Genomic DNA, 17,000 nt, shown 5'->3' on the forward strand with positions numbered 1-17,000 from the left:
GATACTGAGTGGGCCAAAAATGAGAAACAGTTCCATTCCTTGCCATCGTGCCGAGCACTAATTTCAGACAAGGCAGGTTTAAAAAAATCACGACAGAAAGAAAGTTTCTTTAAAAAAAGAAGTTGCGGCTTTGCAGCCTTATGCAGGATGTGAAGTAAAATAAAATATAAAAAGCAATGTCTCCTCTGTGCTCCAAAATGGAACCTGTGCCTTTCCTGGTCTGGGAGCTCAGTACGACAAAGGGTAGTGTATTTAAGGCTGGTTCCATACTGGGCAATGCATTTAGTGCTCAGTGTGGGACTAAGCTTTTCAAAGGAGTCCAACAGAGCCCAAAAAAGAAAGGATCCCCTGAGCACTGATTAAACACAGCGCCAGACAAGTACATCACTTACTGGTGCTGTTTTAACCAGGGCTAGAAGCTCTGTTTGAAACACTTTCTGCAAATGGTCTCATTGATCAAGGTCAAAAGTATAACAAAAAAATGTTAAAGAAACCCCCGCCACCATCAGTAGCTCTTGCGAAAGAGAAAAAAAATGACAACGGTTACCAATTCTGGCAACTTTCCACTTCTTCCGTGAGTTTGTGTGACCATGGTAAAATATCTGAGATCAAGTGATGATTGCTGAGGTTATCATGCAGCCACATTGACTTGGAGAGACTGCACCTGCCCATTTGTACTTCCTCCTTATTGACGTTAGTGCCCATTTCTGCAGTTGTTTATATTCCTGTCCACATAGTTTTTCGTCCAATCTATTTTAAAACCTCTCTGACAGGAGTTACAGGTATGTTCAGTTAAAAGGACACTGAAGGTTCCTGGGACCAAATCAGAAAGGCCAAAGAGCCCTACTTGCTTGCTGATTTAGCTCCTGGTTGCTTGCAGTCAGCATGCTACGAGTAAAGATGGACGATTCTTATAAAATGAAAGCTTCTGGCCCCAAAGAGGCTCAGTGAGGAGAGGTGTAAATAAATGTGTTTCATAAAGGCAAGTTGTGACCTATTTGCTGAGCTATTTCAGGCAGAATTAAAGGGCTGGAGCACGGGGGTGAGCACGGAGGTGGGCGCTAACAAATAACGTCGCCAACTGGCTTGTCGGTTCCCTGGCTCCATCCAGCCCTCAGATCATTTTCCTGGAGGTGGGATGGGCGGTCGGCAGAGCTACCTGCCCACAAGCAGCAGGTAGCCAATTGAGCTCATTAGTGGCCACTTAAAGCCAATTCTCAGAGGCCAACTGGGATTTTCCAGTCAGCCTCCAGGTTCCCACTGGCGGTGGGGGAGAGTATGGCTGCCCATAGGCGGCCTCCTTGCCTGCCTGGGTTCAGTTACAGACACAGGCTGCCCAGTGGAGGGATTTCCCCCCTGCACAATGGTGGCTCAGATGCAAAGACTTTTTTTTTACTTTAAATTTTAAAAAGTTGGAGAGTGGGTGCCTCCATTTTGAGGCACACACCCCCTCGGTTACCATCCATCACAGCCTGCTGCTGATTCCACGCCACTGGCCCTCCAGCTTCAAGCGCCTGAATTCCATCCTTAATAGGACAGTGAGCCCGCCCTCTGGTGAATTCGGGGAAAATCACAGAGTACAGCCTTCTGACCCCCAATTGAGCCCGACGGCGGGGCCCTGAAGCTTATCATAAGTGTCTGAAGGCCTAACAATGGGTTACAGTGTTACATGTTCATAAAAATAAAGGATAGTTCACAATGTCTGGCCTATGAATATGAACTCGGTGTTTAGCTCAGTAGGTGCACTCTTGTCTCTGAGTCAGGAAAGTTGTGTGTTCACAGTCCCACCCCAAATATTTCAGCACAAAACATCAACATCCTAGGGGCTATCATTGACCAGAAACTGAACTGGAGAAGCCATATAAACACCATGGCTACAAGAGCAGGTCAGAGGCTAGGAATCCTGCGGCGAGTAACTCACATCCTGACTCCCCAAAGCCTGTCCACCATCTACAAGGCACAAGTCAGGAGTGTGATGGAATACTCTCCACTTGCCTGGATGGGTGCAGCTCCAACAACACTCAAGAAGCTCGACACCATCCAGGACAAAGCAGCCCGCTTGATTGGTACCCCATCCACAAACATTCCCGCCCTCTACCACCAACGCACAGTGGCAGCAGTGTGTACCATCTACAAGATGCATTGCAGCAATGCACCGAGGCTCCTTGGACAGCACCTTCCAAACCCACGACCTCTGCCAACTAGAAGGACAAGGGCAGCAAATGCATGGGAACATCACCACCTGCAAGTTCCCCTCCAGGTCACACACCATCCTGACTTGGAACTATACTATATCGCCAATCCTTCACTGTCACTGGGGCAAAATCCTGGAACTCCCTTCCTAACAGCACTGTGGGTGTACTGACCCCACATGGACATCAGTGGTTCAAGAAGGCAGCTCACCGCCACCTTCTCGAGGGCAATTAGGGATGGGCAATAAATGCTGGCCTAGCCAGCGACGCCCACATCCCATGAATGTTGGAGGTGCTATATTTTGGTCGAGACGTTAATCCAAGGCCCCACCTGCTCTTTCAAGTGGCAGTAAAAGATCCCATGGTACTATTCTGAAGACAAACGGGGGGTTCTCCTGGCTAATTGTTATCTCTCAATCAACATCAATAAATCCAATTATCTGGTTATTATCAGATTGCTGTGTATTGGAGCTTGCTGTGCGCAACTTGGCAGTTGTGCTTCCCTACATTACAGTGACTATAACATTAATGGGCTTTGAAGTGCAATTGGATGTCATGAAAGGTGCTACTTAAATGCAACATGGAGAACTGGACAAGATGTTTCCCCTTGTTGGGGAGAGCAGAACAGGGTTCATAAATAGAAGATAGTCACGAATAAATCCAAAAAGAGATTCAGGAGCAACTTCTTTACCCAGCGAATGGATAGAATGTGGAACTCACTACTACATGCAGTAGTTGAGGTGAATAGCATAAGGGGAAGCAAGATAAACCTGTGAGATGGAAAGCAATAGAAGGATATGATGATGGGGTTGGATGAAGGCGACTGGGAGGTGGTTCGTTTGGAGGGTAACACCAGCATAGGCCTGTTGGGCTGAATGGCCTGATCCAGTGCTGCAAATACTATGTATGTATTTCCTTTATCAAGGGACTTGGCAGCCAGCATTCTCTCGCCCAGCCATTGCTTTCATTGAATACCAGGACCCGATGCTATTTATGAAAAGGGATTACCAATGAGCTGCCTTATTTTTAATTTCACTGTTAATTTTTGACGAGATCCCTCCTTCATTGCAGTTACGCAAGTCTCTCAGTGGGAAGCTGAAAGGCAAAAGCAGGACAATCCGACTTAGAAATAAAAAAAATTGAGTTAAGGAATAGAATATTGCAGTCTCACATTGATCACCATAACAAATCTAGTCCACTCGAAGTAATTTGCTGTCAACTCCTGTTACGACACCAGCATTTGTTCAGGCAGTAATCTATACACCTCAGCGTGTGATGAATTCCACAGGTCTTTGCCACTGCTGTTACAGCTTAAGATCTATCTGTGAAACTATCCTCACACTGACCTGTGAACTATTGATTTGTGACATGGTTTAATGGGTCTGCTAACTGAAGACAGAACAGCATGCGTACCTCTCTGGGTTTATTTCATGTACTGTTGACAACCATTGACAATATCATTAATACATATACACAAACTGTAAATAAAAACAGGCAAAGGACGTATTGGTCCACTCAATATGATAGTAGGGAGTTGGAATCATATAAAGTTATTAAATATCTATTTCAAACCTGTCTTTATTCATGAAAGAGGGCAGGTTGCCTCAGTCGGTTATTGGAGCACAGGCGAAGCTGCACAGCATGCAGATAACAAAAGATACTAATATGAAATGATTCAATTCTTCAGGCAAATATTGAAAGATAATGTAACTAGCTTCAGGAAAATTTAACATTAATACAAGAGCAAAATACTGCTGATGCTGGAAATCTGAAATAAAAACAGAAAATGCTGGAAATCCTCACAGGTCTGGTAGCAACTGTGGAGACAGAAGTAGAGTTAATGGCTTAAATTTTACTGGTCCCCCGGAGGCGGGCTGGGAAGCAGGAGGTGGGAGGGTATTTTACCAGGGGCGAGACCAGATGCAGATTGCCTGCTTGCTCTGAGGAGGCAGGCAGTCGATTAGCGCAATTAAAGGCTCAATTAGGGGCCATTTTAGATGCTGCTGACATTTTGCCAACGGCACAGTGCCAGCTAACTGGCAGCCCAGGGGGCATCAGTGTGGGAGCCTATCTGCTAAAGAGGGCGCCACGACCAGGGAAAACAACCTCTGTGGCACCAATGATCTCGGTGGAGGGGTTTCCCTCCAATCTTGACCCCCTGATCTTTTTTTTAAACTTATCCGGCTTATCCCCTGAGGCTGCAGAGCTGCCAGCCGCCTGAGCGGAACTGCTGCATCAGGAGCCTGTCTGCTGTCCTTAATTGGACGGCAGGCCCAGTGGTGGCCTGTGGTAAAATTGCCAACAAGTGCAGGCTCGGGGCTCACTTTTCTCAATGACATCAGTGTTCTGACACCCATGGCAAATTCAGGCCAATATTTCAGGTCTGTTGGTCACAGATCTGAAACATTAACTGTTTCTCTCCCCTGCCAGACCAGTATTTCCTGTTTTTACTTCAGGAGAATTTAGCTCTTTTTAGGTCACTGGGCTGACAAATGCAATACAGTGGGGATAACTGCCAAATAGTTAGAATGGCAGACAGCAAACCAGAAGACAAAATGTTCATTAAGGGGGTTAAAATGGATAACTTACTGAAACAGTCAATACAGTGCTTCGCTACATTTTTTTTAAAAGGCAAATCAGGTTCTGACGACAGGTCATTGACCAGAAATGTTGCGCTCTGCTTCTCTCTCCACAGATGCTGCCAGACCCGCTGAGTATTTCAAACATTATGTTTAAATAATGCTCTGGGTTGCTTTAACAGAAAATAAATGCAATTTGCTAATTCGAGTTAATGTTTCCAAAGGAGAAAATTTGCAGAGCTTTGGGGAAAGATTAGGAGAATGCGACTAATTGAATGACTCTTCCAAAGAGATGGCGTATACACTATGGGCCAAATGGCCTCCTTCTGTGCCCGTGTGATTCAATGTTAATGAAGAGGTTTAGATAAGGTAAGTAGGAAAAATAAAACAATAGGATTGATTTTAAGAACATAAGAAATAGGAGCAGGAGTAGGCCATTCGGCCCTTCGAGCCTGCTCTTCCATTCAACAAGATCATGGCTGATCTTCTACTTCAACTCCACCTTCCCACACTATTCCCATGTCCTTTCATTCCCTTTGTACCCAAAAATCTATCGGTCTCTGGTTTGAATATACTCAACGATTGAGCATCCACAGCTCTCTGGGATGGAGAATTTCAAAGATTCACAACCCTTTGAGTGAAGAAATTCCTCCTCATCTCAGTCCTAAGTGGCCGACCCCTTATTCTGAGACTGTGACCCTGTGTTTTAGGTTCCCCAGCCAGGGGAAATATTTTCTCTGCATCTAGCGTGTCAAGCCCCCTAAGAATTTTATATGCTTCAATGAGATCAGCTCTCATTCTTCTAAACTCCAGGGAATATAGGCCAAGTCGACTCAATCTCTCCTCATTGGACAATCCCCTCATCCCAGGAATCAGTCCAGTTAACCCTCATTGCAGTGGCTCTCGGGCAAGTATATCCTTCATGAGGTAAGGAGACCAAAACTGTACACAGTACTCCAGGTGTGGCGTCACCAAAGCCCTATATAATAGCAGCAGTAAGACTTCTTTATTCTTATACTCTAATCCCTTTGTTACAAAAGCTAACATACCATTTGCCTCCCTAATTGCTTGCTGCACCTGCATGTTAACTTTGTGATTCATGTTCGAGATTTTGATGTTCGGGGACTGATCATCCTGGTAGTGTAGCGGTGGCTGTGATATTGAGGCCCTGGCCTCATTAACACCAGGCTGGCAAGCCATGGGGTGGCAAACGGTCATCCCTCTTCAGCGTGCTGGATTTAAGTTGCCCATTAGCAGGTCATCCCAGCTGACAGCAAGGTAAGTGTGATTGCTGTAGAGCCTGGAGCCCTGAGGTCTTGAGCCTGGGACAGCAGCTGCCCAGATTGATTTTTTGTGGGGCCAGAAGCAAACATTCCTCTTATCTTTGCTGGGCCTCTTTTCCTCTATTGCCTGTGGAACTGACTGTGGACTGAAAGGCGCCACCCCAGTGCGTTCTCTCCTAAAATGGCTAACGGAGCCCAAGTATGTCATAGGACCCCAATTTGCATGTTAAAAGGGGGTACTCGCCCTGAACCAGGCAGGGGCTACAGATGCCCAGACATAGGCTCCTTTCAAAATGGCAGCTGTGACGGAAATACGAGCAGAGGGTTAAGTTTTGGGTGGGTTTTGGTGTCCTCTCAAGGCAGCGGTGAGCTTGTTGCTGTTTGCCCACCCATCAGGGCTCTGGACTTGCAGAGTTAGCTGGAACTGAGTGTGAAAACTGCCAGTTCCCAATGATAGGTCTATTCCTCCAAATTCCCCAGTAAGCTGGTCCAGCTGGTCAATCAGTAACAGGACCCTGGGGGTACTGTGGAGCTGCTTGGCTCAGGTGTTGAATTATCAGGCCGAACTTGGTTCAAAAGGTCCATCCTGGCGAGAGGTTCAAATATCAGTGGACACAGATTAAAAAGGTGTAATGATCCTGATGGGATGGGCTGTGGGCAGCTGGAGTAAAGGCTTCTCCCAGCACTGAGGAAGAAAGGCAGAAACTGGGCCTAGAAGGCAAAACCAGAATGTGTTCTGTGAGAATAAAGAAAGAGAGGCAAAAGGAGACCTTATGTTGCAGTCGATGAATTGTATCAACATTACAGTTGACTGGACCTGGCTCTATATATATATAAAACTAAGTTTGGGGTTTTATCTGTTTCTTGGGGCTTAATTAGATCATCATACTGGGAAAAACTAACAGAACCTTTTTACCTAAAGGGCAATGGAATCAGTTACCAGAAAAAACCAATGAGACAGATGGGTACAAGTGGAATCAAGAGACAATTTGGATGTGTTTCTGGAGAGAAATGTCATTGACAGATGTGGTGAGGAGAAAGGTGGCAGGAGTGGGGGGGAGGTGGGGGGTTTGAGCTACGTAAAAAGTACAAGTTCTGGTGGGTGCCTGTTCATGTTCCCAAAAATCCTTTTGTTCCGACAAACGTGATAACATTCAGCTTTGTTTAAAATGACACGATGTGAAGGAAGGATCTAAAGCTGTAAAACACAATCTAAACTCAGTATCGGTGCCACCTTTCAGCCTCGTGCCCCACTGTGAGCCACTCACAGATCCTCTTCATTGACTACGTTATGTCCACGCTTCTAAATTTAAGAAGATAGAAATTTGGCTGCGAGAGAATAACATTCCAATTCTTCTGTTGCTATAACAACTTACAAACAATACAAAGCCTTTCAGCATTTGTGTCCTGCTCCTCAGGAATGCTGCAGGTTTGATTCCTTGTCTTTGCTGAATGAGCTGAACTCTCCTGGGGGTGATAGCAGAGGCACCCATTTGGGTTCTGAGTTTCCAGGCCTGAATCTGAACCAATCAGCCAGGGCTCTTGTTCCCAATTGCTATTTAGCGACCCCTGCTGGAAAGTGTGTTCGTGCGCATGCACAAACGTCAGGGGCTGGATTTTCAATCCGGGGTCAGGAACCCAATGCCCGGATCATTGCTGGATCCCGACCCTGTGCCGCATCAGTGTCGTTAATGCGACACTATTTTGATATGTGAAGGCCCTAATTGGGTCGGAGGCGAGTTTGGACACAATTAGTGGTGCCGGGAGCTGGCTGGAGATGGTAACTGGCTTGGGAGGGCGATTCTCAAAGACAGACAGCAGCCATGACTGGGCTTGCCATTGCCTGGCAGAATGGAGCAGCCAGGAGAGCAGAGGGCCATCAGCCTCACAGTCCAAACAAGTGTCCAAACGCTCACTCATCAGGTAATTAACCTGCTCTTCTCCAGCAAGAGCAACTTTGTGCACCGCAGTCTGACTTTCCTTTTTGTTTCAAGCCTTTGTCTGGAATTTAGTACGCCCCGCCCACCAGCCAAAAAGTTGGGGGCGAGCCCGCCTCCACCAGGCCTGGGAGCCACGTTAGGATTTTACGTGGCCCAGGGCCATAATTGGTCTGGAGTGGGACTTCTGTCCCTCTGAGGCAGGAAGTCCCGCCTCCAAGAGCTGCCAAGCAATCAGGGCCAGCAGCTCTCGGTCCCAGCAGTGCCACCTACAGCAGTGGCCACTGTTGGGATTGCAGCCAGGGAGTGGAGCAAGAGGGATGCTGGCCCCAGAAGAAAGGTAGGTTTGTGGGGCACTGCTGGGGACAATTGGAAAGGCCCTGGTAAGGCAAAGGGGGTTGATTGTGGGGGGGATGGGGGGGAAACGTAGTTCAGTGGGGGTGGTTGGGCCATTGGGGCCCAGGTGCCCGATAAGAAGAGCCCCGCCAGCCCTCAAGGAGGCCGCCAGGTTTTACTGAGCAGCCGCCTGGGGGTCCTGAGCTGCCCACGGTGGCGGGAGGAGGCCCTTAAGTGAAATTTGATTGGCCTGGGGATGGTGGGCCGTTTCTCGCCACCGCCACCCCTTGTAAAATTACAGCAGGGACAGAAAGGCAACGGGAACAGCTTCCTCTGCCTCCCACTCAATTTTATGACCTCCCAGCCTCCAGCCTGCTCCTGCTGGGGAGGTGGGGGGGGGGGGGGGGAACGTAAAATTACGGCCTTTATATCAGCAGGAACAATGAATACTGGCTCCCCGCTGTGCTCCCGACAGCTGTGCACTAACGTGCCCCAGACCGTTCGCTCTTCCTGTTTATCCCTTGGAAAATTTCACTCTGTCCCTCTCCAGCCCGTTAACAAGCTCTTCAATGAGCCAAATAATTGGAGGGCGTGTGGGTTGCCACAGCACACCACCATTCCTGGCCCTCTCTTTGAAAATTGCAGCATGTCATGGCAGCGTTGGAAGACTGATACGCCATCCAAGGGCGCGATTTTCAAAGCGGTCTGCACCCGGCCTCGCCCCCATGGGTGATTGAAAATCCAGCTCCAGGTGAGAACAGGATGTGGCCTAGCTGTGGTGCCTTCGTGGTTAAATAGTCAGCTGATACACAAAGAATAGCCACGGCTGAGGAACTGAAGCCATGCTTTCAAGAAGCGAAGGAGGTTTGAGCACAAAAACGGCTCTGGCAGTAAATGAGACTTCCTCCCTGCATCCTATCACCAGACCATCTCATTGCCTTTGTCTTTGTACTTGTAGCTGGCATTGATGGGGCTATAAACATGAAGGGCAGAAAAAACACTGAAATTTGTTTTTAAAAAAAATGCCTGATTGACATTTCCAAACAACTCACAAAGTTACATGTGCACATTTCCAACATTTTGTGCACCACGCGTTCTCATAAAATGTTACTGTGCTTCTATAAACAAAGTAAACATGCTTTCTAATCAACTGGCATATTTATGACTCCAATTTTAAAACTAAATATTTTTCTCCAGTGAATATGCACACACAGATCAAACCAAATAAATTAGCTGTCAGCAGTTCTCGTCTCAATGTAACCCCTACCACCTGTGCTGATCAGAAATATATTCAGGCTGATTTTAACTTTGAAGTGCTTTGGAAAACTGCTATCGTGGATGAGCTGAAAGGAAAATTGGGTGGAGTCAATAACAGGAGGGGTGTTACAGGCATGTGTATAACAGGTGGGTGTAATGGGCAAGGAGTGCGAAGGGCAGGAATGTAATGGTTGGGCATGTAACAGGCAGGCTTTTTTTATTCTTTCATGGAACGTGGGCATCACTGGCAAGGCCAGCATTTGTTACTCTTCCTTAATTGCCCTCGACAACTGAGTGGCTTGCTGGGCCATTTCAGAGGGCAGTTAAGAGTCAACCACATTGCTGTGGGTCTGGAGTCACATGTAGGCCAGACCAGGTAAGGAGAGCAGATTTCCTTCCCTAAAAGGACATTAGTGAACCAGATGGGTTTTTATGACAATCGATGATAGTTTCATGACACCATCACTGAGACTAGATTTCAATTGCAGATTTTTATTAACTAGACTTTTAGATTTAGATTTAGTGATACAGCACTGAAACAGGCCCTTCGGCCCACTGAGTCTGTGCCGACCATTAACCACCCATTTATACTAATCCTACACTAATCCCATAATCCTACCACATCCTCACCTGTCCCTATATTCCCCTACCACCTACTTAAACTAGGGGCAATTTATAATGGCCAATTTACCTATCAACCTGCAAGTCTTTTGGCTGTGGGAGGAAACCGGAGCACCCGGAGGAAACCCACGCAGACACAGGGAGAACTAATTGAATTAAAATTTCACATGATGCCGTGGTGGGATTTGAACCCATGTACCCAGGGTAAGGAGAGCCTGGGTCTCAGAATTACTAGTTCAGTAACATTACCACTACACCACCATCTCCCCGAACGGGTGGGTGTGGAACGGGTGGGTGTGTAATGGACAAGGTGGGGAATGGGTGGGTGTGTATTGCGTGGGTATGTGACAGGCGGGTGTGTCGCGGACGGGTGTGTCGTGCACGGGTATGTCACGGAAGGGTGTAACAGATAGGTGTGTAGCAGTCAAGTTGTGTAATGGATGGGTGTGTAACAGGCAGGTGTGTAACAGATGGGTGTGTACCAGGTGTGTGTGTAAAAAGTGAACAATCCACCACTGCTAGTTTACCCCTACTGCCCTCACAATGTGCCCAGGATAAAACTGCTCTGTTCCCTGCTATAAGTCATTTAATTCTCCCGTACATCAGCTGATTACTGCTGTTATCTTGCATCTGCCCACTGTCTAAATCACCTGCAAATCAGTGAAATAAATACACTTATTAAATAGCAGCTGTGAATTACAAAGCCAGGTTACATCCTGACTGAATGGTTAAGTGGGATCTGGAAGAGAGCTGGATAACAAGTTTGGAGTGTTGGAGGACCCTGAGTGGAGCAGCTGGTGGCACCACCAGCAGACGACTAAATTGAGCCAATCTGGGGGTGGTGGATTTGAAAATTGGAGAGAGTAAGGCTAGGGCTGAACAGATGCCAGAGCAAAGATACAATTATCTGATTGGGAGCTGTGTCAAAAGAGAAAAAATAAAGCTGCCTAAACCCAGGGTTATCAGTGTAATGGTTTTGAGTAGATGACATTTTGATAAAAGCCAGCATTCAGTGACAAAGAAGAACTTTTTCATAGGATACAATGATGCTCTAATAAATGCGAGTTTTTCTGCTGACAGTCGCTGTCAATGCTCACACTTACGGACTGACCATTTGGGTGAGGCACATAAAAGAAAAGAGAGAAACATTCCGAAAGCTTGCCGCCTGTCTCCCTCTCTCTTCTCCTTAAAATCTACCTGCAGACTTTTGGTCACTTGTCCTCGTAAAAAATCTCGGCTGACTCTCCAGTGCAGTACTGAGGGAGTATTGCACTGGTCGGAGATGACGTCTTTCACATGAGACATTAAATCGAGGCCCCGCCTGCCCCTCTCAGGTGGTCATAAAAAATCCCATGGCGCCATTTTGATGAAGAGCAGGGGAGGTTTCCCCGGTGTCCTGTCCAATATTTATCCCTCAATCAACATTACTGAAATAGCAGACTATCTGGTCAGTATCACATTGCTGTTTGTGGGATCTTGCTGTGCACAAATTGGCTGCCATGTTTCTGACGTTACAATAATGATTACACTTCAAAAGCACTTCATTGGCTGTAAAGCACTTTGAGACATCTGGTGGTCATGAAAGGCGCTATAGAAATGCAAGTCTTTCTTTTTACATGGCTTGGTGCCTGATAACGCTCCTGATAAAGCACCTTAGGACGTTAGGGAGCTATATAAATGCAAGTAGTTTTTGTTGCTATAAAAGCAAAATACCATGGATGCTGGAAATCTCAAATAAAAACAGAAAGGACTGAAATCGGCAGCGGGTGAAAACAATGGTGGGCCGCCCGTGCGGGCCGCATGTCGTGGAGCCACCGCGATATTAAGCGCAGCGGCTCATTTAAATAGCCGGGGCAGATCGCCTACCCCGATGACGTGGAGGGGGCGGGTGGTCGGCCCCCGACAATTGTGTCAGCAGCCTTTGCGCAGACGCTGACACCATTTTTAAAGGGCTTCGAGCCCTATATTTCAATTTAAATATTTAAAGAGAGATAGAAGAAAAAAAATTTAAAACATTTATTTTGCCCCCCTCTCCCACTCCCCCAGTACCATATAATTAATTACTTGCCCTCTCCCCCACCCCAAAACACTTACCTTGTCCACCTGACCTTCTCCCCACAAAGTGCATAAACTTTAAACTATATCCCTTCCTACCACGCCCGACACCAATGATACTTTGACCCCGCTGCCCCCCCCCACTCCCCGCACTGAGAAACTTACCTGCTCCCCCTCCCTCCCACCCTCCACCAGTGTTCCGCCTCAGTTTCCTGGACGGTAATCCGAAGGCGCGAGAGTGCTGGCCACCGGCAGGAGCGTAACGGTAATTAATTCATTTATTTACATCGATTTAAATATTTAAATTGGGCTGCTGTCACCGAGCGGCGGGCGGGCTGCCATGAGGCCTCACTGCTACCGGCAATGTCAGGCCGGGCCTTCCTGGCATCAAGGTCCATGGGTGGGCCTCTCCCGGAGCCATTTTGCGGCTCCCTCCGCCACAACCCCTGACGTTAGGGGCGGGGGCGGCGGGGGGTGGGGGGGGCTGTAAAATTCAGCCCAAAATGTTGGAAATGCTCAGCTGGTCTGGCAGCATCAGTGGAGAGAGAAACAGAGTAAACTGGCTGCATTTTAAATGCCCACCGCCGAGCTCAAAAAATGGCCGCCTTCCCACGTGGACGGCACGCCAAAGAGCCGCTGCAATCTCCAGCGGGGTGGCTAATTTAAATAGCTAGGGTGGCCTCCCCCCACAATCACATAGAGGGGGCGGGCTGTCCATCCCCAACAATGGCGTCAGCTGCCTGTGCGCAGGCGCTGGTACAGTTTGTAGAGAGTAGACAGCCCTGCCGGCACATTTAAATTTTTAAAGAAGTAACCCCACAAAATTAAATAAATAAATTTCTATCGTCCCTTTCCCATCTCCCCAATAACAATTACGTTAACAATTTGCCCTTCCCCCAACACACTGAACTTTTACATCTGACCTTACCCCCATAAACTGCACAAAGTTTAAAGTTCAACCCTTCCCGCTATCCCCTACACCCGTTATGTGTATTTGACCCCGTTCCCCCCCACTCCTGCACTGAAAATCTTCCCTCCTCCCCACAAGTGTGGTGCCGCATTTCCCCGGACAGGGATTTGAAGATGCGAAAGTGCCGGCCGCCGCGCATAAGATTGTGGCAGGCCCTCTGGATTGCAGGTAAGTGCACGTTAATTCATTCATGTTATTGATTTGAATATTTTAATTGTGGTCCTTTCACCCAGTGGCAGGGGGGGGGGGGTCGCCATAGAGCCTCATCGCTGCCGGGAGTATTGGGCTGGGACCTCCCGGTGTCGAGGTCCATGGCGGACCACATCCTGAGCCATCTTCAGACGCCCCCCACCCCCACCCCCATCACGGAACCTGACGCCGGGGGGACAACAAGATGCAGCCCAAAGTTTCAGGTCGATAACGAGTTCTGATGAAACAGGGCGGGGATTGGGGGGTGGGGGGGGGGGAATTTTATGCTTTCCCACACAGACGGTTTGGAGGCAGGCAGGGAGAGCATTAAATCAGGTGGGATGGGGCGGGGGGGATGCGGGGAGGACCTCACCACCTTCACGCCTCTGCCAAAATGCAGTACAAGGCAGGAAGGCCTGTGAACGGCTTTCCCGCCCCACTGCCAACTGAGGCCCTGTAGTGGGCAATTAATGCCCAAATAAAGGCCTCATCCCACCGCAGCCTCAATTAGCCCAGTGGAGGGCAGGCCTGTCTCCACACGGGGAGCACAGCAAGAAAAAAACGCGCGGGTTACTTGGTGGCTCCCTGGGGGCAGGGGAGGGGGGGTGGGTGACCCTCATTAAAAAGCACAGTGCTAGATCGAGGGATCCAGCTTCAGGAAGGGAGGGGGGAGGAGGGCCCACAGGGAGCCACTCCTCCTGCCCTTGCTGCGACCCCTCCCACCCTGACCTACCTGTGGCCAGCAGATCTCCGGAGCCTCAGGTATGTGCTCCAGCAGCAGCAGCTACTGCCTCCGCAGTGGCGCTGCTCAGTTAAAGAGCTGCCAGCCTCTGATTAATCCCGTGGAAGGCCCGCCGCTGTCCAGTTAAGTGCCTAATTGGCACTTGATTCGGTGGATCTCCTGCAGAAGGGGTGACACAGGGTTCTCGGTGGCGCTTTTGCCAGAGGTCGAGATCCCTGTTGTCCAGATAAAATCCCTGCTGTTAACTCTGTTTCTCTCTTCATAGATGCTGCCAGACCTGCTGAGCATTTCCAACATTGTTGTTGTTTTGTATTGCTACACAAGTTGTTACGAGCAAGGTGGGAGTGCATTTTTTTTTCTAGTTCCACGTCTCCATAGGTCACAACATATATTTAAATGTTTACCCAGTTACTGATATGGTCAATCATAGACTCTATTTTTATCTCAGCATAAAATACACCAACAGATTTCTTTAATAAACAACAAAATCATTAATTTATTATAAAACAAGACTTAACTAGTAATGAAGCAAAGCATTAACACACAGATTGAAAGATGAAAGTTCCCTTTTTACCTTAGTCCCTCATATATATACACACACACACGTACTGGTTAATTGAAAAATAAAGAGATTTCCTCTTGTGAGCTCTGTTACACAAAAAAGACAAAAAAAGAATACTTTGGCCAAATACTTGCTAATTCTTGAAGAAAAAAGAGAAGATGGGGAAAAATGTCAGTTGTCCCTTTATTCTGGCATTCCAGATATGCGGAGGCGGCTGTCACTGGGATCTTTCTAGAACATTTCTTTTCAGGCGACTTAGAAGATCAGTTTGGCAGGCTTTCTAGGAGAAATGCAGCATCAGCTTTTCTATTGCTTACATTCTCAAAGAGATGGAAAAACTGGCAGCCTTTTCAAAGAGATGGAAAAGGGTACTGATGGTGGCTGCTCTCTTGGTTGGTTTTCTCCAACTGGCTTCAAAACAGTTCACACTCCAACACACTGTCCAAAGCAATACCAAAAACAATATCTCAAGAGTCAAGCCTCCTGACCCCTATAAATCTTGACCTGTCACTTCTCTGTAAATATCTCCCCCAAGTCAAAAAGCCCCTGCTAGGTATTTATCTGAAGACAGATGACTCCAGTAAATGTTATTTTCAAACAAGACCTCTGTGTCCTTTCAATAACCCCAGTGAAGAAAACATTCCTGAATCCTTTTCAGTTTTCCCAAATAAAACAATGTCCATAATTCTAAAATACATGAGTCCTCAAAAAAATCAACAAAATATATGGAAGCACGATCATAACAAAGTGAAGGATGAATCTGGAAATCAACGCTGGAACTAGTGGTTTTTTGGACTAGGTCTAGCTTAGTTTGGTTAGGGCTTCAAAATATTCAGCAGCTGTTAATGTGCAGAAGCAAAAAGGAAAGGGAAGTCTTTTCTGATCGGAGAAGAATTAATGTGCTCGAGTTTCATCACCAGGAGAGAAACTGTCAGCATCATATAAATAAAAGCAAAATATTGCAGATGCTGGAAATCTGAAATAAAAACAGAAAGCGCTGGAAATACTCAACAGGTCTGGCAGCATCTGCGGAGAGAGAAGTGTTAGCATCAGCTTTGTGCAGAACTCAACCAGCAAAGGTAAATAAATATTTTTTATATATTCTTTCATGGGATGTGGACATCACTGGCTAGGTCAGCATTTATTGCCCATCCCTAATTGCCCTCGAGAAAGTGGTGGTGAGCTGTTTTCTTGAACTGCTGCAGTCCTTGTGGTGTAGGTACACCTATAGTGTGGTTAGAAAGGGAGTTCCAGGATTTTGACCCAGTGACAGTAAAGGAATGGTGATATAGCTCCAATTCAGGATGGTGTGTGGTTTGAAGGAGAACTTGAAGGTGGTGATGTTCCCATTTGCTTGCTGCCCTTGTCCTTCTAGCTGGTAGAGATCGTGGGTTTGAAAGGTGCTGTCTAAGGAGTCTAGGTGCGTTGCTCAGTGCATCTTGTAGATGGTACACACTGCTGCCACTGTGGATGGGGTGCCAATAAAGTGGGCTGCTATATTCTGGATAGTGTCAAGCTTCTGGAGTGTTGTTGGAGCTGCACCCATCCAGGCAAGTGGAGAGGATTCCATCACACCCCTGGCTTGTGCCTTGTAGATGGTGGACAGTTTTGGGGAGTCAGGAGCTGAGTTACTCCCTGCAGAATTCCCAGCCTCTGACCTGCTCTTGTCGCCACAGTATATATATAGCTGGTCCACTTAATATTCTTCTCAATGGTAACTGTTCCAGATCTGCAAGGTAGATGCAGAGGTTGTGAATAAACGATGCGACAATAGCAGGGAGTGGAGGGGGTGTAGAGAATTTTGATGTGAGTCAGTACAGCAGGGTAGATGGTGAATTTTATTTGATGTTGAATAGGATGTTGTAAATGATTGGTAGCTCAGAGGCAAAGGAATTTTTTAAGTACATGGGGTCATAAAGATTTAATGAGTGTTAATGCGAATATATCAAAGAGCACTTGCTTTCAGAACAATTTTAATATGAAAAAAGAGGTAAGAGAATCGAAGTTGAGTTTACATTCATAGGGGAAAGGATTTGTGGAACAATGGCATTACTTTAGAAATTTGGAAAGAAAGCATTTGACAGGAAGCTAGGTAAATTCATAAAGGAGAAATGAATAGAAGCATATGTTGAGTGGGAGCAGGGATAGGCATCAACATGTTGCACTATGGACATTTGACAAAATTATTGACTCAGCCACAGACATGGTGACAATTTATCTGTAGACAAAGTGTATGGACAACCTAATGCCATCAATACACAATTTCTCCCTATTTAG

Source organism: Heterodontus francisci, chromosome 27 (genome assembly GCF_036365525.1).
Source record: "Heterodontus francisci isolate sHetFra1 chromosome 27, sHetFra1.hap1, whole genome shotgun sequence".
In the NCBI taxonomy this organism is placed as follows: Eukaryota; Metazoa; Chordata; class Chondrichthyes; order Heterodontiformes; family Heterodontidae; genus Heterodontus; species Heterodontus francisci.